This window comes from Oncorhynchus nerka, linkage group LG7 (assembly GCF_034236695.1).
Source record: "Oncorhynchus nerka isolate Pitt River linkage group LG7, Oner_Uvic_2.0, whole genome shotgun sequence".
Lineage (NCBI taxonomy): Eukaryota > Metazoa > Chordata > Actinopteri > Salmoniformes > Salmonidae > Oncorhynchus > Oncorhynchus nerka.
Genome location: NC_088402.1, coordinates 71,436,669 through 71,454,265, shown reverse-complemented (window position 1 = coordinate 71,454,265; position 17,597 = coordinate 71,436,669).

Below are 17,597 nucleotides of genomic sequence, written 5' to 3'. Positions count from 1 at the left end.
CACTTTTCGCACCAAAGTACGTTCATCTCTAGGAGACAGAACGCGTCTCCTTCCTGAGGGTATGACGGCTACGTGGTCCCTTGGTGTTTATACTTGCGTAATTTTGTACAGATGAACATGGTACCTTCAGGCGTTTGGAAATTGCTCCCAAGGATGAACCGGACTTGTGGACATCTACAATTTATTTCCTGAGGTCTTGGCTGATTTCTTTTGATTTTCCCATGATGTCAAGCAAAGAGGCACTGAGTTTGAAGGTAGGCCTCAAATACATCCACAGGTACACCGCCAATTGACTCAAATTGAAAAAAATATATTTTACCTTTATTTAACTAGGCAAGTCAGTTAAGAACAAATTCTTATTTTCAATGATGGCCTAGGAACAGTGGGTTAACTGCCTGTTCAGGGGCAGAACGACAGATTTGTACCTTGTCAGCTCGGGGTTTGAACTTGCAACCTTACGGTTCCTAGTCCAACGCTCTAACCACTAGGCTACCCTGCCACCCCAATGATGTCAATTAGCCTATCAGAAGCTTCTAATGCCATAACATCATTTTCTGGAATTTTCCAAGCTGTTTAAAGGCAGTCACCTTAGTGTATGTAAACTTCTGACCCACTGGAATTGTGATACAGTGAATTGTAAGTGAAATAATCTGTCTGTAAACAATTGTTGGAAAAATTACTTGTGTCATGCAGAAAGTAAATGTCCTAACCGTCCTAAAAAGTTATGGGGTCTGAATATATTCCGAAGGCAATGTAGTTCCAACTGTGCCCAAAATTGAACAACTTGCTGGGTTCATATTGTGTAACTGATTTGCCAAGTCTTTTCCTTGGAGCGGAGATGCTGGTTGAGTCATGGCCCTGAGAAATACTGTATATGTTTTTATAAAAGACATTGATTAACGACAATCAGCCTGCACACTTCCTCTTTCAAGGTTACACCAACACACAAGTAACCTTTTAGGTAATTGTCAACTAACAATGTCAACAAACTAACATCCTTGCAGAGATTTGTAAGGCGGTTGTTAAATTTCAACTGCATTGTAATTTGAATGAGGCTGAAGATGGTGGTTTTCCATGGTTAGTAGAACTGGTTCTGCCAAAGTTGTCACAAGCAGAATTATAAGAATTGGTGTCTATTGCAAACAAAGTATTATTTTTTACTCAATCTCTCAAATATTTGGTTAAGAAATCTGGTCTACCTATCACAATCACTATTTGTTACATACTACTATTATAATATATATATCTTTTAAAGTGTTAATACTGTATATATTTTTTTATTATATCCCAGAGTTATAATCCACAACTACATCATCCAAATATCACATCTAATGAAGTACCACTTGCTTACTAACGCTCTGATTATAGTGGGGTTGAGGTGGTTGACTTTAAACACTAGATGGTGCACATTTCCTTTAGTTTACCTTAAAAAAAATGTGGACCCCATTTTTTGTTGGGGATACATTATCCATTTCAAATGATACTCTTATGAAACATGTACCCGTAGATTGCCACTAAAAATAAAAAACTGGGGGAGGGGGGACAGTGGAGCAGGTAGACAGCTTCAGTTCCTCTGTGTCCAAATCACTAAAGACTTAAAATAGTCCATACACACCCGCACAATCGTGAAGAAGTCACAAACATCACTGCTAGGTATGGCAACAGCACCACCCTCGATCACATGGAGCTACAGAGGGTTGTGCGGACGCCCAGTACATCACTGGGAACAAGCTCCCTGCCATCCAGGACCTATATATCAGGCGGTGTGAAAAGAAGGCCTGGAAAATCGTCATAGGCTCCAACCACCCAAGCCATAGACTATTTTCTCTGCTGCCGCACGGCAAGAGGTACCAGTACATCAAGTGTGACACAAACAGGCTCTTGAACAGCTTCTATCCTCAAGCAATACAACTGATAAATAGCTACACACACTGAGTTAGCCTTGTATCTTTATTGGCCTTTTATTTCAGTATTTGCACTGTCTCTATGCACACTGACAGGGCCTACACACACACTGTCACTCCATCATCTGCTCACTCACACATAATATGCACACACATTTGTCCTTTTTGTTATTTAGCAGATGCTCTTATCCAGAGCAACTTATAGTACTGTGTGCATACATTGTCATACTTTTTTCATGCATACATTTATACTGACACCCGCACACATACAAGCTGCTGCTACTCTATCTTATATCCTGTTGCCTAGTCACCTTACCCCTATGCATATTGACCTCCACCACTCCAGTATCTCTGTAAATATGGTATCGGAACTGACTAAATATTTCCTTTATATAGTATGCATACTTACTTACTTTGTGTATTTCATATTACTTGTGTTTTTTTCTAGTAATACATTATTATTGATTATTGCATTGTTGAGTTTTAAATTAGCAAGAAAGGAATTTCACTATACGTGCGCACATGACATTAAAACTTGAAACTCATATTTTTCCATACTCTGTTCCAGTTAACTTAAAGGGTTGTTCAGATTCAATTAGGTCTGTGTACCATACTTTTTTAATGGCTAGCTTAGAATATGAGCTTTCCAAAAGTTGTTTAGACTGTATATTATAGAGATCAGTCCTTTCAGGAGCCCAGATAATTGATTTATAAATCCCATCATTGGATGGTTGGGTGGTTGCGTTTTGTCAACATGAAATTACATTTACTGCTCAGTAATTGTATCCAATGAAATTAAATGCCAATTATGGCAATATCAACATAAAGACGGCCCTTCTTCATAAGATTGGCGACAGAATGTAGAAATGAAACAAGATTATGACACAGAATGATTTATTTAGCCATAGTAGATGTTCTGTAAATAGATTTAGTGAAGAGAAAATATGCTGATTAATCCTGCAAGTCAGATGTCTCTAATACTGAATGTTTCTGAGATGAACACTTTTACACTCTGAATAGCAGACAAACTTTGTCACGTATCTTGATCCATACGTTATCGATCATATTAAATGAAAACAAACTTGAGTTCTGGCAGACAGTTTTTCATTTTCTCTGCAGGATTAATGCCCATGAATCAACCTCTAATATTTTTTCTCTTTGTCACCTCTTTTGTCTCGGTGTGTCGCATATAGGCACACATTCGCTCATGCACACACACGCTCATGCACACACACACATGTTTTTCTGTTGAAGCCTTCTGACATTTAGTATGCTGGCCACATCAACGTCAGTAGCCGGGCATAAACTAGAGAGAAGCGTCTCAGGCTTCTCAACTCCTCTCCGTCTCATCTCCATAGTCTGACATTTAGCCAACACTTAATCAGAGGCCTAAGACAGTGCGAGGTCAAACTGTGTATGGAATCTTAATCTGCTAGTTTCACTTTTTTTTACTCCCGGCCCCCTATTCTTCCTCACTGTTTTTGCTGCAGGCTGCGGGTCTCTCTTGTATTTCCCCCAGGGTTCTAGTAAGACTGGCTGCAGTAAGGGGGAGGGACTGCAGATTGTTTTGCTATTGAAGCGGTCACTGTAATAAGAAGGAGAACAGGTTGCCTCACTTCTTTCATCAAGAGACATTTATACTGCTATAACTCACACCAGCCCTACAATCGCTTAAGATAAATGTTAATAGCACTAGCTACATGATCTAAAAGTACATTTTAATGTAGGCCTACTTTGAAATTAGAATGGACTAAAATGCCTAAACATTTACATTTACATTTAAGTCATTTAGCAGACGCTCTTATCCAGAGCGACTTACAAATTGGTGCATTCACCTTATGACATCCAGTGGAACAGCCACTTTACAATAGTGCATCTAAATCTTTTAAGGGGGGTGAGAAGGATTACTTTATCCTATCCTAGGTATTCCTTAAAGAGGTGGGGTTTCAGGTGTCTCCGGAAGGTGGTGATTGACTCCGCTGTCCTGGTGTCGTGAGGGAGTTTGTTCCACCATTGGGGGGCCAGAGCAGCGAACAGTTTTGACTGGGCTGAGCGGGAACTGTACTTCCTCAGTGGTAGGGAGACGAGCAGGCCAGAGGTGGATGAACGCAGTGCCCTTGTTTGGGTGTAGGGCCTGATCAGAGCCTGGAGGTACTGAGGTGCCGTTCCCCTCACAGCTCCGTAGGCAAGCACCATGGTCTTGTAGCGGATGCGAGCTTCAACTGGAAGCCAGTGGAGAGAGCGGAGGAGCGGGGTGACGTGAGAGAACTTGGGAAGGTTGAACACCAGACGGGCTGCGGCGTTCTGGATGAGTTGTAGGGGTTTAATGGCACAGGCAGGGAGCCCAGCCAACAGCGAGTTGCAGTAATCCAGACGGGAGATGACAAGTGCCTGGATTAGGACCTGCGCCGCTTCCTGTGTGAGGCAGGGTCGTACTCTGCGGATGTTGTAGAGCATGAACCTACAGGAACGGGCCACCGCCTTGATGTTATTTGAGAACGACAGGGTGTTGTCCAGGATCACGCCAAGGTTCTTCGCGCTCTGGGAGGAGGACACAATGGAGTTGTCAACCGTGATGGCGAGATCATGGAACGGGCAGTCCTTCCCCGGGAGGAAGAGCAGCTCCGTCTTGCCGAGGTTCAGCTTGAGGTGGTGATCCGTCATCCACACTGATATGTCTGCCAGACATGCAGAGATGCGATTCGCCACCTGGTCATCAGAAGGGGGAAAGGAGACGATTAATTGTGTGTCGTCTGCATAGCAATGATAGGAGACCATGTGAGGTTATGACAGAGCCAAGTGACTTGGTGTATAGCGAGAATAGGAGAGGGCCTAGAACAGAGCCCTGGGGGACACCAGTGGTGAGAGCGCGTGGTGAGGAGACAGATTCTCGCCACGCCACCTGGTAGGAGCGACCTGTCAGGTAGGACGCAATCCAAGCGTGGGCCGCGCCGGAGATGCCCAACTCGGAGAGGGTGGAGAGGAGGATCTGATGGTTCACAGTATCGAAGGCAGCCGATAGGTCTAGAAGGATGAGAGCAGAGGAGAGAGAGTTAGCTTTAGCAGTGCGGAGCGCCTCCGTGATACAGAGAAGAGCAGTCTCAGTTGAATGACTAGTCTTGAAACCTGACTGATTTGGATCAAGAAGGTCATTCTGAGAGAGATAGCGGGAGAGCTGGCCAAGGACGGCACGTTCAAGAGTTTTGGAGAGAAAAGAAAGAAGGGATACTGGTCTGTAGTTGTTGACATCGGAGGGATCGAGTGTAGGTTTTTTCAGAAGGGGTGCAACTCTCGCTCTCTTGAAGACGGAAGGGACGTAGCCAGCGGTCAGGGATGAGTTGATGAGCGAGGTGAGGTAAGGGAGAAGGTCTCCGGAAATGGTCTGGAGAAGAGAGGATAGGGTCAAGCGGGCAGGTTGTTGGGCGGCCGGCCGTCACAAGACGCAAGATTTCATCTGGAGAGAGAGGGGAGAAAGAGGTCAGAGCACAGGGTAGGGCAGTGTGAGCAGAACCAGCGGTGTCGTTTGACTTAGCAAACGAGGATCGGATGTCGTCGACCTTCTTTTCAAAATGGTTGACGAAGTCATCTGCAGAGAGGGAGGAGGGGGGGAGGAGGATTCAGGAGGGAGGAGAAGGTGGCAAAGAGCTTCCTAGGGTTAGAGGCAGATGCTTGGAATTTAGAGTGGTAGAAAGTGGCTTTAGCAGCAGAGACAGAAGAGGAAAATGTAGAGAGGAGGGAGTGAAAGGATGCCAGGTCCGCAGGGAGGCGAGTTTTCCTCCATTTCCGCTCGGCTGCCCGGAGCCCTGTTCTGTGAGCTCGCAATGAGTCGTCGAGCCACGGAGCGGGAGGGGAGGACCGAGCCGGCCTGGAGGATAGGGGACATAGAGAGTCAAAGGATGCAGAAAGGGAGGAGAGGAGGGTTGAGGAGGCAGAATCAGGAGATAGGTTGGAGAAGGTTTGAGCAGAGGGAAGAGATGATAGGATGGAAGAGGAGAGAGTAGCGGGGGAGAGAGAGCGAAGGTTGGGACGGCGCGATACCATCCGAGTAGGGGCAGTGTGGGAAGTGTTGGATGAGAGTGAGAGGGAAAAGGATACAAGGTAGTGGTCGGAGACTTGGAGGGGAGTTGCAATGAGGTTAGTGGAAGAACAGCATCTAGTAAAGATGAGGTCGAGCGTATTGCCTGCCTTGTGAGTAGAGGGGGAAGGTGAGAGGGTGAGGTCAAAAGAGGAGAGGAGTGGAAAGAAGGAGGCAGAGAGGAATGAGTCAAAGGTAGACGTGGGGAGGTTAAAGTCGCCCAGAACTGTGAGAGGTGAGCCGTCCTCAGGAAAGGAGCTTATCAAGGCATCAAGCTCATTGATGAACTCTCCGAGGGAACCTGGAGGGCGAGAAATGATAAGGATGTTAAGCTTGAAAGGGCTGGTAACTGTGACAGCATGGAATTCAAAGGAGGCGATAGACAGATGGGTAAGGGGAGAAAGAGAGAATGACCACTTGGGAGAGATGAGGATCCCGGTGCCACCACCCCGCTGACCAGAAGCTCTCGGGGTGTGCGAGAACACGTGGGCGGACGAAGAGAGAGCAGTAGGAGTAGCAGTGTTATCTGTGGTGATCCATGTTTCTGTCAGTGCCAAGAAGTCGAGGGACTGGAGGGAGGCATAGGCTGAGATGAACTCTGCCTTGTTGGCCGCAGATCGGCAGTTCCAGAGGCTACCGGAGACCTGGAACTCCACGTGGGTCGTGCGCGCTGGGACAACCAGATTAGGGTGGTCGCGGCCACGCGGTGTGGAGCGTTTGTATGGTCTGTGCAGAGAGGAGAGAACAGGGATAGACAGACACATAGTTGACAGGCTACAGAAGAGGCTACGCTAATGCAAAGGAGATTGGAATGACAAGTGGACTACACGTCTCGAATGTTCAGAAAGTTAAGCTTACGTAGCAAGAATCTTATTGACTAAAATTATTAAAATGATACAGTACTGCTGAAGTAGGCTAGCTGGCAGTGGCTGCGTTGTTGACTTTGTAGGCTAGCTGGCAGTGGCTGCGTTGTTGACTTTGTAGGCTAGCTGGCAGTGGCTGCGTTGTTGACACTACACTAATCAAGTCGTTCCGTTGAGTGTAATAGTTTCTACAGTGCTGCTATTCGGGGCTAGCTAGCAGTGTTGATTACGTTACGTTGCGTTAAAAGAACGACAATAGCTGGCTAGCTAACCTAGAAAATCGCTCTAGACTACACAATTATCTTTGATACAAAGACGGCTATGTAGCTAGCTACGATCAAACAAATCAAACCGTTGTACTGTAATGAAATGAAAATGTGATACTACCTGTGGAGCGAAGCGGAATGCGACCGGGTTGTTGAGTGCGGAAGTTCTATTCAGGTGGACGTTGGCTAGCTGTTGGCTAGCTAGCAGTGTCTCCTACGTTAAGGACGACAAATAGCTGGCTAGCTAACCTCGGTAAATTAAGATAATCACTCTAAAAGATAAGAGTGCCAATGATTTTTAAAGAGTAAATAAGTTATAAGACTAAAGATGTGTTGTCCCAACCAGACAGGGCTCCATTCTGAGGTAATGTTCAGATTGTCCAGAGAGCTATAATGATAAGCCATAAATGTCCATGTTCAATTTAAATTCTAAATGGGCTCTGGAATTGAAATTGACTCTTCACGCTTCTAGCAATCTGTCACACACCTTTCGGTGCTTTGGAGGGCACAGAGACACGAGTTGTGTCAAACCTGGCCCCACCCCTCCCCCTCAGACAGAGATGCCCCCATGCTACCCCTCTCCAAGGCCAAAAATAGAGTCAAGGATATGTCGAATGCAGAAGACAGGCAGCTGAGCAATAGCATAATGTTAGCACTGCAGTGCAAAATAGCATTACCCCTCAGGAAAAAAAAGTATATTTGACTCATTCTGAATGCTAGGTAGAAGCTAATTTAATCAGGTTATTAAGTGGCAGCAACAAATGCCTGCAAGTTCTCCATTTTACAGGACCTTGACGGTTGCAATGAATGAATCCTAGGGTTTCAATAAGACTAATTTCTGGTGTATTACAATATGACATACTTAAAATAACAACATGATGCAAGATTAATTATCCAAAAGACTAATAGGAGTCGTTTTTGTAATCATGGTTCATAGAAACAAGTCAACTAATGTATCAGTTTCAGGGATGGGGGTCAAAATGTGGTTGAATGTGAGAAGTGTCACGTACAGTAGAAAATGGCTGTGGTCAAATGAGCATGAAGCATAATTCCTTGAAAAGTCCTCCCACGATATCCTTATACTAGATTAAAGTTCAGTGAAGCAGCTCTGATCACCCAAGCTGTCACATGGTTTGATGCTGGAGAGATGAAGCAGGTACGGGGAGTAAAACATTTAATAAAGACGGACATAGAACGAGACAGGAACAGCGTCACAAACCAATGTTAAAAGGCAAAAACAATACAATGCAGCAGCGGGGAACTGACAAATATCAGGGAGGAAATGAACAGGTGATAAGTGAGTCCAGGTGAGTCCAATAACACTGATGTGCGTGACGAGGGAAGGCAGGTGTGTGTGATGGATGGTAGGAGTGGGTGATGTAGGGCAACCGAGCGCCCTCAAGCGCCAGGGAGAGGTGAGAGCGGGAGCAGACGTGACAGTACCTCCCCCTCTTGTGGCGCCACCCGGCGTCCCACCTCAGAACAGGCTCATTTCGTCATGGACTCTACAAGGTGTTGAAAGTGTTCCGTAGGGATGCTGGCCCATGTTGACTCCAACGTTTCCAACAGTTGTGTCAAGTTGACTGGATGTCCTTTGGGTGGTGGACCATTCAAATCAAATCAAAGTTTATTTGTCACGTATGCCGAATACAACAAGTGTAAACCTTACAGTGAAATGCTTACTTACAGGCTCTAACCAATGGTGCGAAAAAATATATATGTTTGTGTGTGTGTGTAGGTAAGTAAAGAAATAAAACAACATTAAAAAGACATTAAAAAAAGAGTAGCAGGGCTATATACAGACAGCTGTTAGTCAGGCTTATTAAGGTAGTATGTACATGTAGGTATCGTTAAAGTGACTATGCATATATGATGAACAGAGAGTAGCAGAAGCGTAAAAAGAGGGGTTGGCGGGTGGTGGGACACAATGCAGATAGCCCGGTTAGCAAATGTGCGGGAGCACTGGTTGGTCGGGCCAATTTAGGGAGTATGTACATGAATGTATAGTTAAAGTGACTATGCATATAAGATAAACAGAGAGTAGCAGCAGCGTAAAAGAGGGGTTGGGGGGCACACAATGCAAATAGTCCGGGTAACCATTTGGTTACCTGTTCAGGAGTCTTATGGCTTGGGGGTAAAAACTGTTGAGAAGCCTTTTTGTCCTAGACTTGGCACTCCGGTACCGCTTGCCATGCGGTAGTAGAGAGAACAGTCTATGACTGGGGTGGCTGGGGTCTTTGACAATTCTTAGGGCCTTCCTCTGACACCGCCTGGTGTAGAGGTCCTGGATGGCAGGCAGCTTTTCCCCAGTGATGTACTGGGCCGTACGCACTACCCTCTGAAGTGCCTTGCGGTCGGAGGCCGAGCAATTGCCGTACCAGGCAGTGATGCAACCGGTCAGGATGCTCTCGATGTTGCAGCTGTAGAACCTTTTGAGGATCTCAGGACCCATGCCAAATCTTTTTAGTTTCCTGAGGGGGAATAGGCTTTGGCGTGCCCTCTTCACGACTGTCTTGGTGTGTTTGGACCAATCTAGTTTGTTGTTGATGTGGACACCAAGGAATTTGAAGCTCACAACCTGCTCCACTACAGCCCCGTCGATGAGAATGGGGATGTGCTCGGTGCTCCTTTTCCTGTAGTCCACAATCATTTCCTTAGTCTTGGTTATGTTGAGGGATAGGTTGTTATTCTGGCACCACCCGGCCAGGTCTCTGACCTCCTCCCTATAGGCTGTCTCGTCGTTGTCGGTGATCAGGCCTACCACTGTTGTGTCGTCAGCAAACTTAATGATGATGTTGGAGTCATGCCTGGCTATGCAGTCGTGGGTGAACAGGGAGTACAGGAGGGGACTGAACACGCACCCCTGGGGAGCTCCAGTGTTGAATATCAGCTTGGCAGATGTGTTGCTACCTACCCTCACCACCTGGGGGCAGCCTGTCAGGAAGTCCAGGATCCAGTTGCAGAGGGAGGTGAGTAGTCCCAGGATCCTTAGCTTGGTGATGAGCTTTGAGGGTACTATGGTGTTGATCACTGAGCTGTGGTCAATGAACAGCATTCTCACATAGGTGTTCCTTTTGTCCAGGTGGGAAAGGGCTGTGTGGAGTGCAATAGAGATTGCATCATCTGTGGATCTGTTTGGGCGGTATGCAAATTGGGGTGGGTCTAGGTTTTCTGGGATAATGGTGTTGATGTGAGCCATTACCAGCCTATCAAAGCACTTCATGGCTACGGACGTGAGTGCTACGGGTCTGTAGTCATTTAGGCAGGTTGCCTTTGTGTTCTTGGGCACAGGGACTATGGTGGTCTGCTTGAAGCATGTTTGTATTACAGACTCAATCAGGGACATGTTGAAAATGTCAGTGAAGACACCTGCCAGTTGGTCAGCACATGCCTGGAGCACACGTCCTGGTAATCCGTCTGGCCCCGCAGCCTTGTGTATGTTGGCAAGGCTTACTCACGTCGATTACAGAGTGCGTGATCACACAGTCGTCCGGAACAGCTGATGCTCTCATCGAAGCGAGCATAGAAGTGATTTAGCTCGTCTGGTAGGCTCGTGTCAATGGGCAGCTCGCGGCTGTGCTTCCCTTTGTAGTCTGTAATAGTTTGCAAGCCCTGCCACATCCGACGAGCATCGGAGCCGGTGTAGTATTATTCAATCTTAGCCCTTTATTGACGCTTTGCCTGTTTGATGGTTCGTCGCAGGGCATAGCGGGATTTCTTGTAAGCTTCCGTGTTAGAGTCCCGCACCTTGAAAGCGGCAGCTCTACCCTTTAGCTCAGTGCGAATGGTGCCTGTAATCCATGGCTTCTGGTTGGGGTATGTAGTACAGTCACTGTGGGGACAACGTCCTCAATGCACTTATTGATAAAGCCAGTGACTGATGTGGTGTATTCCTCAATGTCATCGGAAGAATCCCGGAACATGTTCCAGTCTGTGATAGCAAAGCAGTCCTGTAGTTTACCATCTGCTTCATCTGACCATTTTTTTATAGACTGAGTCACTGGTGCTTCCTGCTTTAATTTTTCCTTGTAAGCAGGAATCAGGAGGATAGAGTTGTGGTCGAATTTACCAAATGGAGGGCGAGGGAGAGCTTTGTACGCGTCTCTGTGTGTGGAGTACAATCAATATTTTTTCCCCCTCTGGTTGCACATTTAACATGTTGATAGAGATTTGGTAGAACTGATTTAAGTTTTCCTGCATTAAAATCTCTGGCCACTAGGAGCGCTGCCTCTGGGTGAGTGGTTTCCTGTTTGCTTATTTCCTTATACAGCTGACTGAGTGCAGTCTTAGTGCCAGCATCTGTCTGTGGTGGTAAATAAACACGAAAAGTATAGTTGAGAACTCTCTAGGCAAGTAGTGTGGCCTGCAGTTTATCACAATATACTCTACTTCAGGCGAGCAAAATCTAGAGACTTCCTTAGATTTCGTGCACCAGCTGTTGTTTACAAATATGCACAGACCGCCCCCCCCCCCTGTGCTGTTCTATCCTGCTGGTGCAGTGTATCCCGCTATCTGAATATCCATGTCGTCACGATTCCGTGCAGCATAGGATATTACAGTTTTTGATGTCCCGTTGGTAGGATATTTGTGATCGTACCTCGTCTAGTTTATTGTCCAATGATTGCACGTTGGCGAGTAATATTGACGGTAACGGCAGCTTTCCCAGTTGTCTTTTGTGGGTCCGGACGAGGCATTCGGCTCTTCGTCCTCTGCGTCGCTTCCTTTTGCGAATAATTGGGATGTCTGGCCTGTGGGGTGTTTGGAGAATATCGTGTGAGTCCTGCTCGCTGCTGCTGTTGAAGAAATCTTTGTCTAATCCGAGGTGAGTGATCGCTGTCCTGATATCCAGAAGCTCTTTTCTTCCGTAAGATACGGTTGCAGAAACATTACGTACAAAATAATTTACAAATATCGCAAAAAAACACACATAATAGCACAATTGGTTAGGAGACCGTAAAACGGCGGCCATCTCCTCCGGCGCCATTTTCACCGGTGAGCCATTCTTGATACACAAGGAAACTGTTGAGCGTGAAAACCCCATCATAGTTGCATTTCTTGACACATCGGTGAGCCTGGCACCCACTACCATACACCGGCCAAAGGCACATACATTTTTTTACTTGAACATTCACCCTCTGAATGCACACATACACAATACATGTCTCAACTGTCTCAAATTTTCTTTAACCTGTCTCCTCCCATTCATCTACACTGATTGAAGATTAATAAGTGACATCAATAAGGGATAATAGCTTTCACCTGGATTCACCTTGTCAGTCTGTCATAGAAAGAGCAGGAGTTCTTAATATTTTGTATACCCAGTGTAAGTCCATTATCATATCAAGATCCTCTTTATTAAGACATACTTTTAGATTATTTTGAAGAGCCACAACATTAAAATTGTTCTTGACAAAGCAAACTTTTATATCAAAGGTATTTTTTCCAGTATCTGCAGAAGTATTGCTGCAGAAATATTTTGGTACCCTTCCCCAGATCTTTGCCTCAACACAATCCTGTCTCGGAGCTCTACGGACAATTCCTTCGACGTCATGTCTTGGTTTTTGTTCTGACATACACTGTCAACTGTGGGACCTTATATAGACAGGTGTGTGCCTTTCCAAATCATGTGCAATCAATTGAATTTAACCCAGGTGGACTCCAATCAAGTTGTAGAAACATCTCAAGGATGATCAATGGAAACAGGATGCACCTGAGCTCAATTTCAAGTCTCATAACAAAGGGTCTGAAACCTTATTTACATAAGTAATCAGTTTTTTATTTTCAATAAATTTGCTCAAATTTCTAAAAACCTGTTTTCACTTTGTCATTCTGAGGTCTTGTGTGTAAATTGATGAGGAAAAATGTTTTGTTTAATCAATTTTAGAGTAAGGCTGTAATGTAACAAAATATAGAAAAAGGGAAGGGGTCTGAATACTTTCTGAATGTACTGTGTACATCTGTATTGTGCGTTAGTAATGGAGAGTCCATCTAAACAGCAGAAAGCTCCATTTGTTCACTGCATTTGTTGCTAGACTCAGGGATATTAGGGGTGGTGCGGATTAGAATAAAACTAGCATTGTTGTATACCTGGATATATGCTGTCACACAACAGAAAAACAAACCACCAGATGATGCTTAGCACATAACAGTCTAGTAAGTGTTTTTTTTACACACATCTGGATAGTCTATTGTGATTTATTCTCCTCCATTGTAAGATTTATCTGTGCCTCTACCTTCCCTCCCCTCCCCAGTGGTAGTGAGTGGGGCAGTGAAGCTTGTCTTAGTGAGACCTGGTGAATAGTAATGCACTGAGCCTGTGTGTCTATTTGATGGAAAGGGAGAAGGAGAGACAGAATAGAGTTGGGTCTGGAGCTGGCAGCGGCAGGGAGACAGTGAAACTGGGCTTTTCTTGAATGTACAGGGAGCTGGGGAGAAGAGGAGGGATGCATATTTATTTATCCCCACCATCTAACCATTCTCCAACACACTCTCTTCTCCTTTTCCTCATCAGTCTTGTACTACAGAGCTGATCAAGATGTCGTGACATTTTACATGTTAGTTATTTAGCAGACACCCTTACCCAGAGCGGCTTGCATCCATGTTCATTTTTCCCCCTTACTAGTCTTAATGTGGACATCGAACCCACAACCCTGGCATTGCAAGCGCTATGCTCGTACCAACTGAGCCTCATGGGACATGACCTAAACCTTTTTACTAATTAAATCTTCAACAATTCACACACATTTCTTCTTCCCTCTGGTTTATTGTCCTTTATTTATCTCCCCTTCTACTTACGTATACAGTAGCTCATATTCTCCCCCCTTCCTTTCACCCCGTTTTCTCAAAGGGGAATGTGTTAACAGGGGAAGCGGAAGGAAGGAGGGAGGAGAAAGCTGAGAGAGAGAGTGTGAATGTGGCTCAGAGAGGGGCACAGCACCTGCTGGCTTCATCCCTGCACACTGCAAACTACATTCTTCCTCTGCCAGTGATGGACTGTTTAAGAGGACAAAAAAGGAATAAAGAAGGCCTGAACAAAGAATAGTGAAAAAGCTCTTTGAGGAATGAGGATTGTCCTGCATTGATTTGAGTCCCAGTGCTTCTCTGACATGTTTGGATTGCCTGCTCTTTTCTTCCCTGTAAATCAACTAATTTTCTGTGCTGGGAATAGATGTCGAAGTTTATGTCAATTTCGGCAGTTATAATCTAACAGATTAAACAAAATGTACAAAACTTTCCAATCTGGAGGTTGATAAAGTAAGATTCTTTGAGAATAATCAGCAGCCGCCCACTGCCTGCAAGGATCAACTGGAGTGCTATGGTTGAAAGGAAGGGGACACAATAGACACCCTGCTACCTCAACCCTCTCTTTTATCCTCTCCATCCAACACACATGGGCACACTGCCAACTCGGAATCTTAAGAACTCTCATTCAAAGAAACCCCCTAAAATAAGGACTTGTTAAAAGCCAGGACACATTCTCTCTCCCAGTCCTTGTGTTTTTTCCCTTTCATTTCCCCATGTGAAGAGGGATTTTTGCTTGATTATTCTCCATCATGGAAACTAGGGTTTCTAAAATTGTCATTCCAGCAGCATTTCGTCAGATTTGTGAATTTGTGAGTATTGTCAGCAATTGATCCTTCAAAGGTCTCTCTCTCTCTCTTTCAGTTTTCATTCTGCTTTACTCCCTCGGTCTCTCCACTCTTCTCTCGCCTCCTGCTTACACATTAACTCCTCCTCCCCACTACCCATTGTCTCTCTACAGTATCAGGCTGAGGGGATGCCATAGCCTACTCGCTCCAGTGAGGACACAGCCAGAAGATGAGGAAATGGAGGTAAGTGAAAGATTTATTACATCGAATAAATCTGCCCATCAGTAAACTGTGGGCTTAGGGCTAGTGTGTGAAAGCTACTTGTCCATGTTTTGGTAATTGTTATCTGGTTGTATGAAAAAGGCAGCTTCAAATGAGAAGATCTTAATGTTGTTCTTCTGCTTACAGAATGCAGTGTTTGGTCTGTGATAGTGACTATGTAGTCTGACAGTAGTAGGTGCATGTGTATTGAATGAATAGTGGGTTGCAATGTGACTTGCTAGACATTTGATTGCTGTCCCTTATTCCTGTGTATTAGGGAAACAAACAAATACCTCTGTGAGATGGAGTTTAAAACACAACTGCAAATAATGGAATGTATCGTATCCTGCACTGTAATAGTGAAGAGCAACCCAGAATTTATTTTTATCTTCATTTTGTTTTGTCCATTACTCCACAGTATGTATGTGATTACATTCCACATAGACATATATTACATAAACACACTGACATACACTTCTGGTGTGTCTGACAGTGTGACAATGACTTCAATTGGCTCCCAGTGGAGATGAAACATTGTAGGATGTTTGGGATTAGTGCTAATCCTCCTGGCTGTGCTTCCCTGAGATTCACCTTATCGTCTGGCCAGTGTCTGACACACAGCAGAGCAGAGGCCTTGCTAATTTATGCCTGGACATGCATCAGTAGCGCCAGTACTCCCTGGCGTTATAGGATCTGGAGGAGGGATGGGGCCAGAGGGGGCTGTCAACCCAGGGTTTGAATTTGGTGTCTGGGGAAAGAAGACTTATTAGGGGTGTGAGAGCTCACTGCTTTCCAAAAAAGTGAGCAGGGAATATTCTCACCAATAATAGCCATCTAATGTCTGCCGGACAAATGAATGATCACCCTGGCTGGCTGGGAGACTATTAGAACAGAATAATAATGAGATGGGACAATAGTACAATGGCAGGCAAGATAGTACAGTAAGTTACTAGAGCATTGTCATATAATTGTAGGTACTGTAGGGCCTTCATATCTAAAGCATTAATTCCAGGTACAAAGGACAGTGCAAATAAAGCTCTGAATGTACTGTAGCCTTAGTTCTATTGCATTTTGGCCTGTTCTCTACACACTTTCTGTCTTAAGATGGCCTGGCTATATACACTGAGTGTACCAAACATTAGGAACACCTTCCTAATATTAAGTTGCACCTCTTTTTATCCTCAGAACAGCCTCAATTTGTCAAGGCATGGACTCTACAAGGTGTCGAAAGCGTTCCACAGGGATGCTGGCTCATGTTGACTCCAATGCTTCCCATAGTTGTGTCAAGTTGGCTGGATGTCCTTTGGGTGGTGGACCATTCTTGATACATACGGGAAATTAAAACTGAAAAATCCAGCAGCATTGCAGTTCTTGACACAAACCGGTGCGCCTGGCACCTAATACCACACCCCTTTCAAAGGCACTTCAATCTTTTGTCTTGTCCATTCACCCTCTGAATGGGACACATACACAATTCATGTCTCAATTGTCTAAAGGCTTAATAATCCTTCTTTAACCTGTCTCCTCCCCTTTATCTACAAGGATTGAAGAGGATTTACCAGTGACATCAATAAGGGATTATAGTTTTCACCTGGATTCACCTGATCAGTTTATGTCATGGAAAGAGCAGGTGTTCTTAATGTTTTAATATACTCAGTCTACAAACCCCACATGGAAAAGTGCAGGTTTAAGAGCAAAATTGGTTGGCAGTCTATAATCGTCCTACCCTCTTTGTGCTTTGTCTGAATAACTGTCCACTGCAGAGCAGAAGCCCTGTTCTGCAGTGGACAGTCACAGCCGTACAGGAAGCTTTGTGCTCGAGTTCAGAGAAAAAAAAGCTTGCCTCAATGGGGCTTTTGTTGTTTGAGTTGGAGACACAGAAAGCACCAGAAACCCTGAACACTGACTGACAAATACCTGGCCCCCCTGTGCCTCAAATACCTCAGCTTTGCTCTTGATACAATTTCAACAAATACTGCCTCTGTCCTCCTCAGTTCCCCATTTTCTTCCCTGAGCTAGACTACAGCATCCATGTTTGTACTTTTTCCTCAACAGAGATGGCCAGCTTGAATGACCTGAATAAAGTGAACAGGGGACGTGTCTGACTGGTACAGACCAATAAAGAGAAGGGGAGAGTTAATAGTGATTGAGTTAAAGGCCCAATGTAGTCAAAAACATGATTTCCCTGTGTTTTATATATATTTCCACACTATGAAATTGTGAAAATTATGATAATGCCATTTTAGTGTCAGGACATTTAGAAAATAGAGCCTGAAATTTCAGCCTGTTCTTGTGGCCTTCCTAGTGACATCAGCAGGCGGTGAATTAGTTCATAGACCAATAAGAAACAGAGTTTCAAACCTCTCTGTCAAAAACAGCTAGTGTTCAGTTTCCCCCTCCCCACTCCCAGAGAGTCCTAGAAAAATTCTTGCTTGAGAAATTGCTCTTTACTAAGAAGCACATTTTTAAAAAAACTTTTTGAACATTTTAAACAAAAACAATTGCAGTAAGGTACTTAATTGTTACACAGAAATTATTTGATATTAAGATAAAAATGGCTGCATTGGACCTTTAACAGTGATTTATGTATGTATTTCAGTCAGAAGGGCTGCACAGAAGACATTGCACTAATGGTAGGT